Consider the following 22,093-nt stretch of genomic DNA (forward strand, 5'->3'; position numbering starts at 1 on the left):
CGGCGGGTGACATCAAAGAGCCGGCGGCTCCATCCCTTTGATCTTGCCGACGGTACTGTGCGTTTAGGATGCTTCGTAAGCAACTTATGGTATTTTTATGTCTAATAACTAATTATAGTGAAGTTATTAAAAATCTTTTTTAATTATTTAATAAAAATGATCGAGTTCTTCAAAGAATTGAAATAATAAGTGCAAAACTCGTATTTAACAAGGCGTCAAGTATTTTTACACACTCATTACGATTAAAATATCCAAAATATCAGCGTTAATTAGCGTTGTAGCGAAATGTTTTTAATGATTCGGCTCCATTTTTTTTCTTTAATTTACCTTTTCATACTTAATGGTTACTTAATTAATACATAATTTTTCGAATAGTGATTAATATTGGAAACTAAAACTGAGGAAAAATATACTTCAATTTTTTAAAACGTTTGGACATTTAACACTAAAGGATTGCGATTTCCTCTCGGCCTTTGGCTAGTAATGTTTTCAAAAATGTAACTGGTTTAAACCGGTTATGAGGGATACATTGAAACCAGATATATAAGTATTGATTTTTTTTAGATTATCTTTACCCGTATGTTGCAAAGGAACCGAGATATAGTAAAGGCCTTCAACACTTCGCACTAAGTTTTTAGTGTTCCGGTTTGAAGGGCGAGTGAGCCAGTGTACCTACAAGAGACATGTATCATTATAACTCCCATCGTTGGTGGCGCATTAGCCATGTAAGGGGTGGTTAGTATTTCTTTTAGTACCAGTGTTATGGATGGTGCTGACCATCAGGTGGTCCAGTCTGCCCCGGATCTAATTAGTAAAATAGTGGATTTAACAGGACGAAATGTTGCTCAGGAATTTCTTATGGTATTTAGGTGAGCACTGACTAGGGATTTTTTGAAAAATCTTCTCCTAGGGGTTAAATGGGGGTTGTATATAAATTCGTAATTTGTTGGAAATGTGGAAATTGATATTGAGGCTGTCAATGTTAATATGTTAATTATATTATAATCTATCATAGATTGTAAAGATTTTTTTTGATCATTCATCACTTAAGACAGTAAAACTTCAATGATAGTTTATTTGGAAATTTGTCATTATTGAAAATATGGTATAAGAAATTGGTATATTCTTCAGTAAATAAGAGATACATCGTTTTTGAAAATTTCTCATCCAGGTGATTGAAATTTGGGTTGAGTTTGTATGGAATATCGTATTGTTTTAAGGTAGAAACATGGAAATCGATCTTTAGGCTTTTGTTTAAAAACAACTGTTTTTCGATCGATAAAAATATATAAACATGTATTTAATTGGTGTATACTCATTTATAGAAAATGGTGTCCGTTCTTTAAAATTTTATAAATTGCAATTACAATCTTTATTATATAAATACGTACATAATCACTTCCTCCAACAACAATATACACAGATACAGAACGTCTAGATGATACAAGTTAAGTAGATATCAAAATAAATAGCATACGTGTTCATTCTTTGGAAAAATGTTAAGGTGACGATGTACGGAAGAAAAAAAATTAAAAATAAAATAGTGAAAAAATATTTATTTCTTGCTGGACTTGTTGACTTACAGGCAGGATATATTATATACATATATAATTAATTGTATTTAACAAACATAACTTTGTATTTTAAATGTTGGAAAAGAATAACTATTGAGTTTCTAGCCGGTTCTTCTCGGTAGAATCTACATTCCGAACCGGCAGTAACTTCACTTCACTATAGTTCTATAAAATGACGTTTCAAAATTGTAAAAGCCTACTTGAATAAATAATTTTTTTTAATAATTTTTCTCCAAGACCGTTTGCGTACGTACCACCCACTCATTATTTATTTATATTTGCATATAATAAAAAAAAAAAATAGCTAAAAATAAGTCACGTCCTTTGTTTATATGCGGTATTGTCATAATGTAAGCTTCGCCTTAACCTTCTCGAGTATTCCTTTAGCAAAGAAAAATTCACGCCGGATTAAAAAAGGGACGCATTCGTGTGTGAACGCGACTGTATCTTACTTGGAACAAAGGATGGGGAAACATTTTCTTAGCAACCTCGTTTTACAGTGGAAGATATGCTATTTAATGATATACTGTACTATGTAATCATACATACTTTACCTATAGTATAGCGATAAAATTTAGCAACTAACTAACTAAATGCTTACAAAATTTATTTCGTTGATTTATTTGTTGAATACGTTGATTGTTTTGATTGTTGTTATTGCAGTTGTTGTCTTCATTTGTTGTCTTCTATTATTGTTTAAAAAATATTATAAATAATATTAGAATTGTTGCTGAGAAATTCACCTCAATATTTACTGCTAACTTTAAATTTATATCGAGACAAACAGGGATATGGGAAGTATTTAAATACCGTCCTTAACTTAAAAAAAAGTTCAGTATCATTGTAATATTGCACCATTCCAGATTATCCGGTTGCACATAATAGGGTTCCAGATTCGATTCCCGAATCGGAGTATAAGTTTTATGTAACAGTTTGTAGTTATAAAGTTTTCAATATATATTATATTACTACGGTCAATTTCTAGTAAGCTAGGTGGTGATGTCGGATTACCGCCAATGAGAGTTATTAATAAAGAAAGCACCTGTACACACACAATTACATGTGCTTCAGAACAGTTCTTGTGCACAGTCTGAGATAACGGACGGACAGCCAGAAAGACATGACAATGGTGACAGCAACTACGAGTTCACCTTTAGTTGTCATGAAAATAATTCGCTTCCAAACATTTTAAATTACAATCGCGAAATAATATTACATCGTTTTACATAAACATACAAAATTAATACGTTTAAAATTCTTAAGGTATAATATAAATAATTTAGATAATGGTTAACAATAAGTTTTTGTATAATGTGTTGTAAATAAAACTTCATTATGACAGACTGATATATCTTGAGCGAATTACGCGAGCAGGTGCGAGTTCGAATCTTGCGATGTATTTAAATTTATATTCTGTTTATAAAAGAGGCTTATAAATTAATTCATAGATCGATACTAATATCAAAATGCGGTTCTATTACTGAATATTCATTTTTAAAAAACTAATTATTTAATACTAGTTGTTGTCCGTCCGCGGCATCGCGTTATACGGATTGGTCGTAAGGTGTTAGGTATTAAAACTTCAGTTTACTCGTTAGCCCTTGAAAGAGCAACAGACAGACAGACCGACTGAGCTACTTTCACATTTATAATATTAGTACTGATTAAATTTATTTAAATAAAAATGAGAAATAAAGTTTATATAGGACTATTTCTTATCTTCCCGTGGAACACAATCCTTAGTGAATTTCTTCTCTTGTATAGCGATATCTGTGTTGGACCCTCCTCATATTGCATTGAAACGTTTCTTTCGACTACAATATCCAATTCCGTACGCATTCTTTGATAATATTTGATCAAACAGCATTATCTTGATATACGAAGCGTATGGAAATTTTTATTAGATTCAATTTGAAATTATTTAATGCTTTTAATTGGTTTGATACGATCTTGTTAATGGGTCCGATGGCTCGTAATTTTATTTAACGCTTTGATGCATAATCAGTGTAATGTAATGGCTACTGGTTTAATGGTAACGCGTTCAGTTCCCGTTTTCGACAAATGTCCAATTAGATAAAATTTATAGCAACAACATAACCTAGTCGTCATAATTATATGATTGTATGGTTATGACTATGACATTGGTATACATATATATACTGTTATAATTATGTAAAAAAAAGGAATAATTTCGGTTCTAGATCTGTCAGAACAGAAAATTATATATTTTTTAAGAATTGGTTCTTTTCTAAAATTTCATAATATTTATAATGCCTGTAACATCATATAATCGTTAAATAGGTTATATACATAGTTAGATGGTCATTGACTGCGTACGGAGTGGTTTAGCCTTCTTAACCCGTCTTGATTACCTCGGTGGTCTTGCAGACACCTGGTTCGAGCCCTGGGTCAATACGATGTTATTGGATGTTTCTTACTATAATTGGTGCCTGTAGTTGAACAAATACTAAGTACTGCTGTTTAGCGGGAGGGTGTGACGAGTGGAATTACCCAGACGGGCTTACCACCCAAGCCCTACCACCATGTAAACATCATGATACTTCTTGCAGATTTGATAAGCAAAGATGACTCACAATATAGGTATGATTCTCGTTTGTCTGAAAAAAAATCATGAACATTGACATTTATATTAGTTTTCAGTGATCAATGGACTAGTTGAGAATCAGTGCGGTGTTTTTCAACTTAGCAATACTAGGCCGGCTCCTTTGCCAATGTTAAACAATCATTGAATATATGATAATAAAAAAAAAATCTTTATGCATTGTATATCCTACATAGTCTAAAAGCACGTCCTTTATCACAATTTCAATCCACAACAAAGTTACAAATGACAATATTCAAGGAGAGGGGAGTGGGGAGGGAGGTGAATCCCCTATCGTCATTTTCTCGAAGCTATAAATTTTGCAAATGCGAATCATAAATTTCGTCAACTCACTAATGTAGCGTACAAAATAAGGTTACAACTCAACCATACTTTGTGGTTTCGTTAAGACATTTTAGATGTTAATATAATGGATATAAAACAGTAGTACATATTTTCTTGGTATTTTATTTAATTAAATTAAGACCAGGATCTTTATATATATATATAAATATCTACTTATGTTTGTATCCGGATTACACCTACGATTGCACTGATTTCGATGTTTTTTTTTTATGTGTATTTGAACCAGTCTCTATCGTCTAGATTGGATTATAGGTAGCGATGCCATTGGAAAGTACTTAAATAAAAAAGTTACGTGTATTTCAACTGGATGACGTCGAGACAGACAGCTAGTTACTGGTTAGTTAGTATAGAATAATGATTATCATTCATTTATAATGTTACAAATACGAAAGAAAATTAAACTGGTCATTTTTTTTAGATTGGTCATCTCAATGCACAAATACAAGGTATTTATTTATTTATTTAAAATACTATATTGCACAACACATAAATACATAAAAATTTGATAAATGGCGCGCAAAGGCGGTCTTGTCGCTTATAGCGATGTCTCACAGACAACCTTTGGTGATAGAAGTTTAGAACGAAAACAGTTTAGTGCAGAAATAGATAGAGAGAGAGGTAAGAACTATAATATAAGAATATTTATACTAAACTATAATAATAAACTACACACAACTACCTCCCAATAAAACACATATAAAAAATATAATATATATCAAAATATATATACATAATTATAAACTACGTATTATTTCATACTTGAAATAATATGTAGTTTATGTAATAAATAATATATAAGTTAGTTAAAAAACACAACAGAAATTATTTATTTCAAATCATAATACCGTACAATTTTTAAAGGATAAACAAATAAGGCATTTTTATTTAAAAGGATGTTTGGTGGAGAAATTCTTTTTTCTTCAGAGGAAAACACCGGATATCCGCCACGGGAAACGGCGTCCCCGGAAGTGAGGCCCAGCTCTGCAACATGTTACTAAAATCTTTTAAAGAGTAATAAAATGTTTTGACATGCAATGATTAAGAGTTTTAAACATTTTATTATCAGTTGAGAATTTTAAATGACGAATTTTATGTAATAACAATTAACTAAGGGAATTCGGTCGACATCGTAATTCGGTATCTTCAATCTTTGTTAAGTTGGTAGTTTTTTTTTTTTTTTTTAATTGTTAATTATAATAGTAATAATTTTTGTACTGGATATCATATAACTAGGTAATAGACCACCTACTCGTCGTATATTTTACCGCCAAACACCGGTTTAAAGGGTGAGAATGCCAGTGTAGCTACAGGCACAAGGGACATAATATTTTAACTCCTAAGGTTGTCGGCGTATTGACGCTATAAAGAATGGTTAATTTCTTACTGCGCTCTATTCTGGAGATATAAATGTTTACAATACATGAGAAACCAGCAAATAAAATAATAAATAGTTAAAAAATGGCAGACTAACATATATGTGCGAATGTGGGTGAATCTTGTTTAAAAAATAAACAATTAATATAAAAAATATATTTAACAATTAATTGATAAAAGATTAAAAATACTTTAAGACTGTAGAATGATGTTTCAATAAGCACGTTTAAAAAGTTAAACGTTTCCGAAACATATTATCGAACTTTTAAGACACAAAAAAGAGTTTCCGATACCGTTTTTCAATAATTTAATTTAAATTCAAACCTCCCCAATATATAAGAAACAAAACATTCGAACAAATTGCTACCGTCCGCGGCAGACGATATCTCGCCCATTAGCGGTAATCAGGAACAGACTAATCACTAATTACAAGAGGGAGGAGTGCGATATTTAAGAGAATTGAGACAAAAAATAACGAAGAAACGCCATCCAAGACAACCACGATGTCATTGTAAATGGATGTGACATTATTCTATTTCAAATGAAATATATTTACATCTGAGTTAGAGATTTGCATCGAATAACTTTGGATGATGACTGTAAGGATAATTATTAAGATTTTATTTACTTATATGAGTCGAGATCGCCCAGTGGCTAGAACGCATGCATCATAACCGATGATTGCGGGTTCAAACCCTGGCAAGCAAGCACTGAATTTTCATGTGCTTAATTTGTATTTATAATTCATCTCGTGCTCGGCGGTAAAGGAAAACATCGTGACCAAACCTGCTCGTGTCTAAATTCAATGAAATTCTGCCACATGTATATTCACCAATCCGCATTGGAGCAGCTTGGTGGAATATGCTCCAAACCTTCTCCTCAAAGGGAGAGAAAGCCAGCATTGGAAAATTTATAGTTTGTTACTATGTGCTGTGTGTGTATTTACTTATAGTGCAATAACAGAAATTAAACGTCACATGTTGAGTAAAGGCATCTTCTGTTTAAGGGTGTGAAACATAACGGTATATACATACCGTAAATCGCAAGGTATACACCTTTGCGATTTGGATGATTTAAATAGATTAAGACCTGATGAAACCTTTTTTGGTGGTGGATATGTGGGACTCCTGGTGCTCGGGACGGTATACCCACTTAAACACCAGCGGTACCCTCTCCGTCTCTTTGGACGTCACGGGATCGCTTTCGCATGATACCGTGACGGACCAGAGAAATGCTGCATATTATGAGAAATATAATTCCGTCACATTTCCATTGGAGCATAGTAGATAAAGATCCCAGCAGTGGAACATTAAGTAAGTTATATAATCTAGAAAAAGTACTGAACCCTTATAACCTTATTACCTTTTTTTTCCTTTTTTATCAAATCCCTATGCATATCGCTCTTTTTAAAAACAGTAGATATTATTTATACTATAACTAAAATGTTACAGTAGGAAATAAAAAATATCATCAAAAAAAAAAGTCTCTAAAAAAATAATATTAAGAACATTCCATGAGCGTTTTATTTGACCATCCTGTACCCTAAAGTATGTCAAGTAATTTGTTTAGAGGTAATCTACGAAAGATCTAAATAGTTATCAAAAATTCAATTTTTTTTGACAGCTCTAGACTAGTGTGCATAAGACTTTTACCAGAAAATGCAGCGCAATGTAGAGAAGATTATATGTTATTATACTGTTATACGTATATGTTCCGAGCTTATTAGTTACACCCTACTTAAATTGGTACCATTAACAGCCGTGAATATTTCCCTTGTATATTTATGTATACCAATGCATATTTTTATCTTCCAATAAAAAAATTACACGCAACAACAAAACAGATGTTAATTAAAGATATAATTGCCACATCCAAACATAGTTATCATGGACTAAAAAATCGTTAAAAGTACACGGAGGAGAGTATAAATGGAATTATTAAACCTCCTCCAAGTCGTAACCGAGTTATCTTAACCACCTGTTGATGGCCTAATTAATTCAATTTTCGTACGCCACCTTTAGCTTTCAGGGTTCCTTACATCTCAGACGAACGTAAAACTTTTTTTTCTAATAAATTTTGTACTACATGTCCTGTTATTTGAAGATGTATTGATATCACTTTTTAAAATTTTTGTTTCTCTAATAATCCTCTACTCGGAGGTGTATCTGTGCATTTAGTTAATATTACTTTATCTAGACTTACTATCTGCAAGATCTATTCTGTATTCTGACTCAAAATAGCTAGTATAGTTCATTGAACTTAAAGATTGATGGTAAGCGGTCGCTGTTTCCATTGCGAACAATAGTATCAGTAGTATAGCTGTTTGTTTGTTTGTTTGTTAGGTGAGTGGGTGGTATCCACATAACGATACTGCGCAAGATTGTACCACCGTAAATAATTAATCAACACCTGTTTCTAATTGCAATTTCGCAATTAATAACTTGACCATTTAATATGTTTAATATAATAATTTTTGAAATAACTCACTGGTGAAAATATACCGACTATAAACAGTTCTACTCTTAATGGTTAAACGTGAAGGTCAAACGTTAACTGCTCTACTTAATAATTAATAACCTGTCAGATCTAGATTACGGTCTTATCTTAGAAATAATTTCTTAGTTCACTTTATATCGTATCAGATATTTATATGTATATTTATACTTATAATATTAATTTTGGTATAATAGCGTTATAAAATTGTATATCAATAACAAAACAACGTAAGTACATTTATTAAAACTTATTTATTTGTTACTATTTTATTTTATTATTTATAAATCCAATCCTCACTGCGTTCCATACATAGTCCTGTACCATATACGTTTAACAATCGACGTAACAGTAAAAAATAATATCGCTACTGTCAGAGAAATTATCGTACTTATATAACAAAATGAATTTCTTTTATAAAATGCCTTTCTATTTATAAAATATATATTTATTATAAAAACATTTTATGAATATTATAAGAATATAAACTTAAGGAAATAATAAATATAATAGACAATTTTTACTTTTTTATGTAACGGTAACGAAATATTATACAGAACCGTCGATGACAAAAAAAAATCCCCGCCATCTTGTTTTAATACTTCTGTGCGGCCAAGGCGTTAATTCGATTAAAACCTTTTCTTTTCATTGTATAAGCCCGTCATAACTTTGAGTCAGTAAGACTTTAATTTTATAAGCTTTACTTGTTTATTGTGACTACATTTAATCGTATTTATTACAATTCACTTTTTTAACTTATTTAAGCATGTTCAATTACTATTGTAATTACTCGGTTATGTTACAAAATAATTGAATTCATATTTGTTGTTATAGAGATATTTAAAAACAAAAAATAAACATCTAGATCTGTAACATTGAATAAAATATTTATAAAACGTATCAAATACATTATGCAAATTAAAATTCAATTATAAACTTCACTTTAGTATATTCATTAGTTTATTTGAATTAGTAAAGAACAAAGTCGTAACTCAATGTTCACGATCGTGAAATGTCAGTGATCTATAGGCGTCATTGACTATGATAATCACATTCAAATGGGGTAACTCTGAAAGTTAATTTTTATCATTTTACGAGTGAGATTCGTAGTTCTCCAATGATATAACATTTTACTTATAAGTAATATGTATCCGTGTTGTAGAAGTATCGACGTATTCGTAATTACTAGAACTATATAAATTATTCGAAACAATGACATACATGCATACATAGAGCCGAGATGGCCCAGTGGTTAGAACGCGTGCATCTTAACCGATGATTTCGGGTTCAAACCCAAGCAGGCACCAGCGAATTTTCATGTGCTTAATTTGTGTTTATAATTCATCTCGTGCTTAGCGGTGAAGGAAAACATCGTGAGGAAACCTGCATGTGTCTAATTTCAACGAAATTTTGCCACATATGTATTCCACCAACCCGCATTGGAGCAGCGTGGTGGAATATGCCCCATACCTTCTCCTTAAAGGGAGAGGAGGCGTTAACCCAGCAGTGGGAAATTTACAGGCTGTTTATGTTTGTATGTTATGTAATGACATACAATCGTATGGAGTTCGTGTAGAATTGCTTATCATAGTCGAATGATAGATTTAGCTAAATTAACTTAGATTAATAAAAAAAACAAATAATCGAGGAACAGCTATTAATATTTATATTTTAAATTAATTTATTGATATCACTTAAACGAAAAGAAAACGAAAACATATTTCGTAGAATACATTTATACGAACAAATACGGAGTTTATTTGATAACAATAAATGAATACGAAATGCAATTACATAAGAGTTATATTTTCTTGTCTAACTATTTGCATGTAGCCAGTCGCTTTCTTTATCGAATAAAACTGGATGTATGTCCGTAGGACTAATTCGCGCAGGTGGTTTTGCGTCATTAAAAACAGTTTATTATTACTCCTTCATTGATTATCGCGACAGCCATCTTGCGGGCGCCATATTGTTTTTAAAATTTATTGCAGTAATTATGTTATGCTACGACAGGAGCCGGTGGACGTACGGAATTGATGTGAAAGTAAGCATATTGAAAAATTAAATAAAAAAAAAAAAAAGTTAAAAAATATATCTTTATTTTTATCGTGACCACGTTTAATTTACATACGTCGTGTGATTGTGATCGGTCGGTAATGGATTGTGAGACAGCCCTTGCGATAAAAAAACGGTAAATTGTATATGAATTTTCGTTCATTAAAATATACCTACCAATGACAGTTGACTATGTTTTGAAGTTACTTAAGAATTTTTGGATTCGTTGTTATTACCAATTCAAAGTCAAGTTCAATACGTTAACAAGAAAATAAGTAGAGGTAATACAATTAATATTAACTAATAAACAGTTTACTTAACAGCTTTTTTCATGAGTTAAAAAAAAGTTGATCCACCGCCTTGGAATGATAAATAAATTCATAATTATTTCTCTACGCGCTCAGCTTGCCAATACACTGTAATCACCTAGCTATCACATTAATGTCACGTCATAAATAGAAACTGTCAAGTGACCACCAGCCATGAATGGTACCACCTGACGTGGTATTTCTCGAACAATTACTGTCACATTATACGTTACGAGACTCATTACCAAGATGTTTTGGCGAACGCATCTCAATTGCAAATTGCCACATCTATTATTTCATAACTCTTTTACTTTTAAGGTAGAAATGCTTAGAATGTTTGAAATATTTTTTATGTTTCATAAATATTATAGCATTTACGGACGTACTTTGGAGGACTTAGAGAGATTATTATAAAATGTATTATTGTTTTATATAAGTAAACGTTATTATAAACTTAGTATTTACGCGTAGAACGAATACATAATAACTGTTAAAATTGTATGAACATATGTTATGTGTTTTATGTAAAATGAACGATATAGAAATAAAATTTTGTTTAAAATCAAAAATCAAAATCAAAATATACTTTATTCAAGTAGGCTTCTACAAGCACGTTAAATCGTCATTTAACAAACTATATTAAGTAAAGCTACCACTGGTTCGGAATTTAGATTTTACCGAGAAGAACCGGCAAGTAGTTACTCTTTTTCAACATCTAAAAATACAGTCATGTTAGTTAAATACAATTATATATGTATGTAATATATCCTGCCTGGAAGTCAACAAGCATTAACTCCACGCTTTTTTATCATCTATATAATCTTGTATCGAATAATATGCCTTCTTAATCAATGTATTTTTTACAAATGATTTGAATTTATGAAACGGCAAAGTTAAAAATGTTTAATTATAACTCTCTAATTTTTAGTGGTTAGCTTATTAAGCTGCAAACTCCGGATTAGGTAAATAAAAAAAATACTGAGATTTCTGTGAATTAATTCTCAGTAGCAGCCGAACTTGGAAACACCTAAAGGCCTTGATGTTGTGCTGGAACTCTCCTGCCGTATCGAATATTCCATTGGATTTTGAGAGCGACGCAATCATTAACACACCAGTGTTTCCGCACACACCGTTTGAGCTCTCTAATATAGCCATCACATCGGCTACTACTCTCCGTTGATAACGACCGACGTGACCGGATTCAGTCTGGTCATACAATACGCAACAATAAGTAGACTGGCAAATGGTCTATCAAAAAGGGAGGGTCACACACTGTGGTGTGAACATAGACAATGACACTTTATGAAATATTTTTAATTTAAAATTTTTAATATTACAAATGCAACGACGTTGGGAATTAAGATGTTATGTCCCTTGTGCCTGTAGTTACACTGGCTTACTCGTCCTTTAAAATTGCTGTTTTGCCGTAGAATGTATGACGAATGAATGATACCAGTACAGACGTGCTTGGACAACCTGTCGCCATGTAAATGGAAGCTGTTCTTCTTCATAATTGGAAAGATACCATGAAGTGGCTGCGTTGTTTATATGCCTTCCTGCCAAAAATAAAAAACAAGTAAAACTAGTTAACTATTACATATATTATAAATGTTCTGTCGTTTTTTTAGTGAAATATGATGATCCTTTTAAATGCCTTATGATTTAAATAGAATTAACCTGAGTTTATTCGTAGTTTAGAACCAATTTTATTTTTTTATATGTGTTACGATACGATCCCAATTATATTCTGATCCAACTAAGACAGAGTCGCAACTGGATCGTTGCGTTTGTTGAATATGTATACTCTATTCCAACCATAACAGAAAAAAACGCCAAATAAACAACATTTGACAGCAATTGACGCGATATCATTGGTTGAGAGCTTGATTAATAAATAAATAAATATTGGACACCATCTATGATATTCATTACGGATTTGCGAAAAAACTCGTCGACGAAACTGTTATCGGAATTTTGGAAGTAAAATTAAAGTGGAAATAAGTAGTTAATTGAATATAGCTGAGTTATTAGCAAATCGCATGAAATAATTTAATCTAAGTTTTGTTTATCTTTTTTCCTACTTCCATTGGAATGGGCTATACTCGACTGAATGGCGACGATCACATTTCAATTCGCTTTCGATAAACTGTCAAATCGTTAGTAAATAAAAATGGGGCCAAGGTCTAAAGCGTTCTTATTTTAAATTGTACGGCTCTTTAATACTATACTTTAAATACCATGTTTCTATGTATTACCCAATGTCCTATTTCATTATTGATTAAATAATCTACTTCTATAGCTTTAGTAGAATCAGTTCAATAGTTCAGTCAATAGTCCAACACACCAAATACTTTCGTATTCATAATCCAACATGATATCATAATCATAATAATAATCAGCCTGTAAATTTCCCACTGCTGGGCTAAGGCCTCCTCTCCCGTTGAGGAGAAGGTATGGAGCATATTCCACCACGCTGCTCCAATGCGGGTTGGTGGAATACACATGTGGCAGAATTTCGTTGAAATTAGACACATGCAGGTTTCCTCACGATGTTTTCCTTCACCGCCGAGTACGAGATGAATTATAAACAAATTAAGCACATGTAAATTCAGTGGTGCTTGCCTGGGTTTGAACCCGAAATCATCGGTTAAGATGCACGCGTTCTAACCACTGGGCCATCTCGGCTCATGATATCACTAAGTCCATATCAACGCAAAACATAAGTATTCTCTAAATAGCCATAAAAATATCACCTACCCCAAACAACCGTAGCATTGGACAGGCTATTAGAGCAACGACCGTAAATCCAACGGACATTAGAATAAATTACAATATTATCTGTGCCTGATCTTAAATAGTATAATTCTTTCAACGGTTTAACTATCCGTAATTAGAATTAAACACGAAAATATAATCTCGACTGATTAAACTATGGGTTCCCAGCGATCTAAACATGAGCTTTGACCATCGTCCATTAGGGGAGGGAGGGGAGGATTGGTTTAGTTGCAGTATTATTTTTGTTTTCTGAACGCGTCTTTGATGCTAAATTCATTTTTTTTTTTTGGAACGAAGTTCTTTTAAGAAGGTTATAGTGAACTGAACTGCCAGAAATTGTCACGTAAGGAAAAGTATTATAAAACTCTTTATATACGTTTCAATTTACATGTAATTTAACAATTTAACATTTCTAATAACAATTTTATTTCTTGTCATTAAATAAATTCAAACGTTATTAAATATTTATTTATTTCAATATGTCTGTTATTTAATGGTGATTTTATGGATAAAATTGTTTATACTCATGAAAAACATACAATATAACAATTAATACTTTTTTAAAAACAATAATTATCGTAATTATATTTTAAGGTATCCTTTAAGGAGTGATGTTAACTGACCCCAACCTCCCCATGCACAATTTGATTATAAATATTTATAGGGAACTTATGTTAATGTATTCAGAGTGAAAGCGTTAATTCGGGTGGTGCAATTTAACATTTCGTAGATAATCATTGCGATAGAGTGAACAAGATTGTTTTACGTTTTGGTAGTCAAAACAGTTTCGTTGGGGGCCTTTAATTTGTAAACCTAAGGGCCGCTACAAAGTAATTTGTACATTTTTGTAACAAGTTTTCGAACGATTTCATTAATGATTGCACTTTTTAACGTTTACGAAATAACGTCCATATTATAAAAACTAATTGTAATAAAATTGCTTTTTTTTAATATTTAAATAACGTTTAATCATTTTTATTGTCATTATTTGTCTACCCGCATCGCTTTCTGCCAAAACTCACATGGTATCTCTATGGTATCTAATCGTAAAATAATAAAAGACTGATGTTGAAACCTGAGTGGCAATTGGGCGACCTCATCTTAAACGATCACGACTGTTGTGTTTTGTTTTGCCTATACGGTACTTCACCTCCAAATATAATGTTGCCATTAGTTAATACTTACGAACGTGTAATTTATTGATACATTAAAACCAATTCATATATTTTATCAACAAAGTAGATACTAAAAAATATATGACAGTTGTTACTACTCACGTTACGTTTCAAAACGTGCTTCCTTCCTTCCAAAATTCCTAATAGATGTAAGTAAATGTTAATTTTAAGTTATTGTTATTTAACGGTATTTTTATTAAACTTAACAAATATACAATATGTAACCAACATGGAGTAAATTCTAATTTTTATTCGATACCTAGCTGGCTACATTGAAAATATATATGGTGAGGTTTACTAATATTGGAACCCTTTTTAATTAATTAAATGTTAATATTTACGAAATTATATTTTGTGTTTGTAATAAATTTATTCTTGCTTGCTTGCTTTTTTCTAGTCTAGTAGCAGTATGACGTCACGTGTTCGGTCTTGAATTTTCACTCTCTTCGCGCCCAACATGATTTCACATCAAAAATTTGAAAATGGAATAGATAAGGTTTGTAATAGTTTAGGAACATGTGTGTTCTCGCTTAAAGCCGACGAAACAAAGTCGCGGGCATCGGTCGTGTGAACTAAGGTTTTACGACGTTAGTGTGTTGGGTCTAAATTAGCCCCGATTAAGATCTTAAAACATCAAGCCTGCTTTTATGAAGGCGCTTGATTTACAAGCTGATGGCATTCACGATAGTAATGCGATGTTTCATTGACTCGCCTGTAGGACTGCGTCTATGAAAGTTTTTTTTTTTTTTTTTTAATATTATGACTTAGGTTTGGGAATATTAAGCCTTTTATGTGTTTTTTATTTACATTGGTCGAAGGTAAGTGTGAAATAAAACGAACATTGAAGTTAATTGTTTATATGATATATTATATGTACGTTTTTATTTCTTTAATTAACATAAATACGAATAAACCTGTCTAACTTTAATTCAAGCTTATAAATAATAGAAACATTGATAACGAGTCAAAGGCGATGTGGATACTGCTGGCGTATGTGGTTGCAGGTCGATATTAGATACTGGCAAATATTTGTATAGGGGTTGTCGTGGGTGTAGTTGGTGTGATTTTATGGATACATTCTTTCTACAATCTTTGAATGTACCTTACAAAATATTTATCATTATTTTCAAAATCTTTTCTTTTTTTATTTCTATTTAATCACCAAAATATTTTAATTTAAATATGTAATAAAGTAAAAACTGATTCTATCCATTCCATTTTCAAATATATATTTTTTCTGTTCGGCAACATCGTTCCCACGGAATCCTAAAACGTCACGTAAACGTTAAGCGCTCCACGGTTTTGTGGGTCAATTTGCATTAAACTTTATCAGCCATCTTGGTTAATTGAGAACCACTGATGTTTAACCGTCGCAACTTATCTGATAGTTGCTATTACACGCGATCTGCTTTACTTCAACGATTTTCGTTTTTAGCCCCTAAATAAATAAACTAAACTATCCGAAACGAAATTTAAGTATTTAAAAGGTCGTTGAAACGTTATCAACTGGTTTCCGCCCGTTACGTCACTCGTGTCTTTATGTGTGTGGAAGAACGGGTTTGGTTTTCAGATGTTAGGTAGGTACCCCGAGCTACATATTCTGTGTCCACGAAAACTTGTATGCAAAATTTCATGGTTTGATGACAGTCGACGACGAGCAACAGACGAAACAGACATACTTTCTGATTTACAATATTAGTTATGACGTTAAAATGTCAATGCTGGAATGGCTAGTAGGATTCTTATAGGGCATGGTTTTATAATCGCAATCTGTTAATGCAAAAAGATCGTATATATGTAAATTGTTTACTACGAATTATTTTCCTATGTTTTAATTAATATTTTATAACGGCTTCGGTGACTATAGTCAAAGGAGACTATGCGAGAGCTAAAGACATATGACAAACGCAAGTGACAATGTCTATGCACGGACACATTCTCATAATTTGATGCATGGAAAGTGTTGCTCAAGGCACGAGAGTGTGTATTTAATCTTAGTAATATTATGAATCCGAATGTTTTGGATGTTTTTACTCAATGCAAGAATGGCTAAACGGATCTCAATGAATTTTGGCATAGAGATAGATTATAATCCGGATAGGCACAGTTTTTTTTTCCCTGTAAAATGTATGTAACACTGCTATAACCCTCTCCCTCACACACAGGGGAAATCGCGGCCGGAAACGAGTTATTAATAAAATGAACTTTTTAATGGGACAGTTAATTTTCTTTATTATCATTGTTTTCTGGAGTATTAATTTTTGTAACAGAGGCAATTAATTTTAAATAAAATAAGTATTTTTTTTAAATAAAATAATTCGTTATGTAAGTGATTATATATTTTATTGTAAATTATATTTATAATTTTGATATTGTCTTATTATAAAACAAAGAAAAGCTTTTCGTTTCGATATCCTCTCTTTCAGATCTGTAACAAAAAACAAGTATTAATTTTAAATATATTAAACAAACAATTATTAGCAAAATGAAACATGAAACTCAGTGCTTAGCCCGGGTTGGAACCCGCAATATGTTTTTAAAGATTAACCTAGCCTTAATAGGCTACATACATCAAATATTAAATGAAATTAAACTTTATCATTATTGTAAATCCTATGAATTTTTCTTTCAGGTGAGCTTTGGGCAAGCCCCTATTGGTAAATACACCAAGACATTCTACCGCTAAATAGCAATTGGTATTGTTGTGTTACGAATCGAAGGGTGATTGAGACAGTGTAAATATGATAACATCTTAGTTCTCAATGTTGGTGGCTTGCTGGAGATGTAAGGAATGGTTAATATTTCTTAAGGTGTTTATGGGTGGTGATAACTATTTAATATGAGTACTTACATCTATATTAATATTGTAAAGAATTAAAATTAGTTTGTTTATATGTATGAGGTGATCTCCAGAACTAATGATCCAATTCTATTTTTTTATTAACTGGTAGAAAGCTACATAGTACTACCGAGTCCTATACAGTACACCCGAACCTTATAAAATGCACCCGTACGGTGCCACAGAGCACTAGTATTTTATATATAATAATCAATTCCCGATCTATAGTTTCCGTTTCAACAGATGACAAATGTTTTTCTGTCATAGCTTATCTTTAATCAAAGTCGATGTATCCTAAGTCCAAGCAAAGTCGCGGGCATTCGTACAAAACATGCAACCACGCGAGAATGTTTTATAATAAAAATGATACGTCGTTTAAAAACATAATACTCATTCGTCTTAATAGGGGTTAAAACCACCTGGTTTCTACAAAGAATTCCATTACAATAACGATAATTTACAAATTCTTTTAGTTATAAAAATGATGTTATGTCTTTACCCCCAATTAAATAAAGGCAAATTAAACTGTTATGTTAATATTTACATCCGACATTTTTAAGATTTCATAGCAACAAGTCGCGTTGTATAGTAGACTATAGCATTCAAGATGACTTAAATTACATTTAAGTTAGTACATAAGTGTGTAACTGAAAAAAATACTAGACTAATATAGAACAAATTTATACCAGAAGATGCGATTCGGAAAATTTTCATTTATAAAACCTGGCAAACGTCTGCCAGCGACTTTGCTTGTTAATAATAAGGATATTCTATTTATGTACCATATTTAAATTAGATTTAAAATTAATAAATAATGAATGATTTGATTACAGATGCGTAATTTATAATATCAACATTTTTTTTTCATAAATTGTAAGTAGTAATTGTAGTTGTTCCTGTTAGAAACTTCAAGGGATTGGTTATGATATATTTATTTTTATATACACGTATATTTGTGTTGTACTTTGTTAACAAAACATTTTATTAAAATAAATATAACTAAAAACATTAAGGTAACTGTTCAATATTCATTTCATACAACGTAGACAAGAAATAAATCATCAAGAAAGAAAGAAATCAATAAATTATAATAAATAACTTATTACACTATCGCGCATCGCAATCTGTGAACGACAGCCTTTATTTTCTGTAACGGCATCTCATAAGCAATTAATTCCGGGGACACGTTATATTTGTGATAGATCGTTAATTCTGAATAGAATTTTATGATAATTACGTCATAATCAAAAATTTTTTAACTACCATCATAATTACTGTCAGCTTATTATGACTATTAACCGTGGTACGTAATTTTTCTCGGGGCGCTTTGAGGCTTCGTATTTTACTGTTTTTTTTTTTTTCGTACTTCCTCTATAATTATAATTCTTAAATTTACAACACTATTTATTTACTCTGTAATAAAATATATTTTTTGTTCTTAATGAATAATGAAAGTAATAATTGAACATAAGGAATTTTTATGCGTTTGAAATTTATGAATTTCGCTCCACGCATAGTTATTCTAACAAGATTTAAACGCTTTTTCCAGTATTATTACAGAGTGTTAAAATGCAAAGACTGAATTAGAAATACGAAGCTTTTTCAAAGGATAAATATTCTTTGAAAACGTTAAATACGAAGTCGCGAAACCGCGATAAAATGGCTTCCACACACTTTCGAAAAATCAATTTAAACCCCAAAAGAACGTATCATATTTTCTACCGCCACCCCACGCCTGTACGATAAGGAGACAAGGACGGGACATATCAAAATAAGCAAATAAGAAAGAGAGGGGTGACAAACAAAAAATTTTGCAGGAAAAAACATGGTCGCGAAAAAGTTCGTAGGGGTTGATTCTGAAGTGGCACATTAGTGTGCCCTACACTGAATTTGACTGGAGAAAAATGAATAATAACCACCCCCGGTGCGGGGTGAAACTTTTACGAGCATATTCTAGTGTCTCGAGGATATGAAAAATATATTCAAAAAATCATTTTCGAAGAAAGTCACAGTAAACAGATTAACTAATTCAAAAACCCAAGAATATTACAATATTGCTTGATTGATCACAAAAAACCTTTATCCAAATGTAATCAAAATCATTCGTATGTCTATCATTATAACATCTATAGATACGTAAATATTTTGGGACAAAATCGAGACATTAGATAAAACCGCAATCTGTACTCGATCAAACAATAAACTCACTTCAAAGTTTGAATCGAATAATTCTTATCACTTTATCAAAATAATATTTTATTATTTTTGAAAATATTAACAACTAAAATACTTATAAGTTCTCCGTACAACACATCTTAAGCCGGTGGTAGCGTTTGCTAAGTCAAAATTACTTTTTGACTTTTGGAATTGAAAAAGGAATTTCTTTAGGAAACATGTTTTGATTGTTATGTAATGTTATTTGACTCTCTGTTCTTTCTTTTATAGAAACTATCGATACCTTGAAATTGAATATAACATTAGTCGAGTTCGGTGTAAACGCAGTCTATTTTGTTTCTATTTTTGTTTTTTTTTTTATGATTGGATGCAATTATTCTTAACATGCAGGCATAACTTACGAACAAAAACGATGAAAATCAATATATTCTTTATTAAGCGAGCTCGTAAAAGCAGCTTTGGAATCATCATGTTACAATTTTGACATAAATATAAAGCTACCACCGGTTTGAAAGTAGAATCTGTGGAGAACCAGCTAGGGACTCAAAAGTTCCTCTTTACCACCATTTTAATCATAAAGTATGTCAATAATGTACTATAAAATTGATATATATCCTGTCTGCATCAACACATACTAAGTCCACCCTTTTTTATCAGTAACATAGTCCTGTTTTGACTAATATGCATTAATCAATAAGAATGCTCGTAAAGTCACCAAGACCTTAAGAGCCTTCTTATTGATTATTAACTTAATAAACCAAAAGTATGCTATGTGTTTATTTCATAAATAGTAACAGCCTCAATTTTGTTCTTTGTCTGCAGGCTAAGGTCTCCTGATCTTTTGAGGAGAAGATGGTTTACATCCGAAACAAGCAAGTTCACGATAATTTATTTCACCAACATACTCGAGATGAATTATAAACGCAAATTAAACATAAGTATGAATATGTGGGGCTTGACTGGATTTAAACTCTATGCAATTATAATTCAAGTCTTCTAACCACTGGGCCATATTGTCTTATCTTATTGATCATATTTTTCTGAAACATTCCAATAAATTATAATTATATTCTCGTCAATCATAATTCGATAGATTTGCTTAGCAACTGGAATTCAAACATTCCTTAGTTGTTTTCGAATAGGATACTTAGCTAAGTTGACAGTGCATAATAAATAGACACGATACAGCCCAAGAGCTATAAACTTTGATTTTATTTAAATATTGTTTTGCAGTTAAGTTGAAATGTTAGCAGACTAACTTCGCTTGTAAGTGCGAGAGAGATACATATATAATATAACTTATTATCGTATTAAAAATTGACTCAATCTCTTTAACTATATAGACAAGAAAGTTTTAAAAAGAAAAATATATAATATAATCCCTCAATCTATACATATCTATAATTTAAGATAGTTTAACTACAGACACAAGGAATTCATATCTTAGTTCCCATGGTTGGTGGCGCTTTGCTGATCTAAGGAATGGTTATTACGTATTACTTACAACGGCAATGTTGATGGGCAGTGGTAGCCAGACCTCTAACCAATTCTTAAATAGAATTTTTTTTTTTTTATTGATTATGTTACTGTATTATTAATATAAAATTATACTTTATTCAATTAGGCTTTTACAAGCACTTTTAAATCGTCATTTAACAAACTATATTAAGTAAAGCTACCACCACTACAGTAACAAACAAAATACGTTGAACATATTAAGATAAATCATTTAGTTTCCTTGTTCTAAGTTATTTTATTTACTGAACAGCTGTTGTATATTTTGAAAATTGACTTTCTATCGCAAATCAAAAATTAAATACATACTCGTATGATCATCCAAAATGGATATCAAAATATTATTTAATCTAGTAACCCTTTAAAAGTAGTTTCGAATTTTTTTGTTATAAATTTAAATTGAAATAAAATAATATATATATTCAGAATATACTGTGCGGTCTAAGACATATATATATAAGGAAATGACTTTAGCTATACAGGATCTACAGTTACAAATGTTTATACGAAATCAACATCAAATAAACCAATAAAGTAATCTCTTAGAACCGTTATTGTATTTATTTACACCAACATCGACCCAAAAACATTTATATCTACTATTAAATTAAAATAAAAGAGAAATATACTCTTAAAATAAATATTAAAATCTGAAACTAGTAAAAACATACAACTATTTGAGAAGAAAATGTATTTTTATATTACAAAATAAAATTACATCCTAACCAATCATATAGGTCAAATAAGTCTTTCATCAAGAATTAACTTTCGTACAAATTGTTGATATAATAATTTTGAAACAAATCAAAGTATACTCAAGTAGGCTTTTACAAGCATTTTAG

This window comes from Vanessa tameamea, chromosome 16 (assembly GCF_037043105.1).
Source record: "Vanessa tameamea isolate UH-Manoa-2023 chromosome 16, ilVanTame1 primary haplotype, whole genome shotgun sequence".
In the NCBI taxonomy this organism is placed as follows: Eukaryota; Metazoa; Arthropoda; class Insecta; order Lepidoptera; family Nymphalidae; genus Vanessa; species Vanessa tameamea.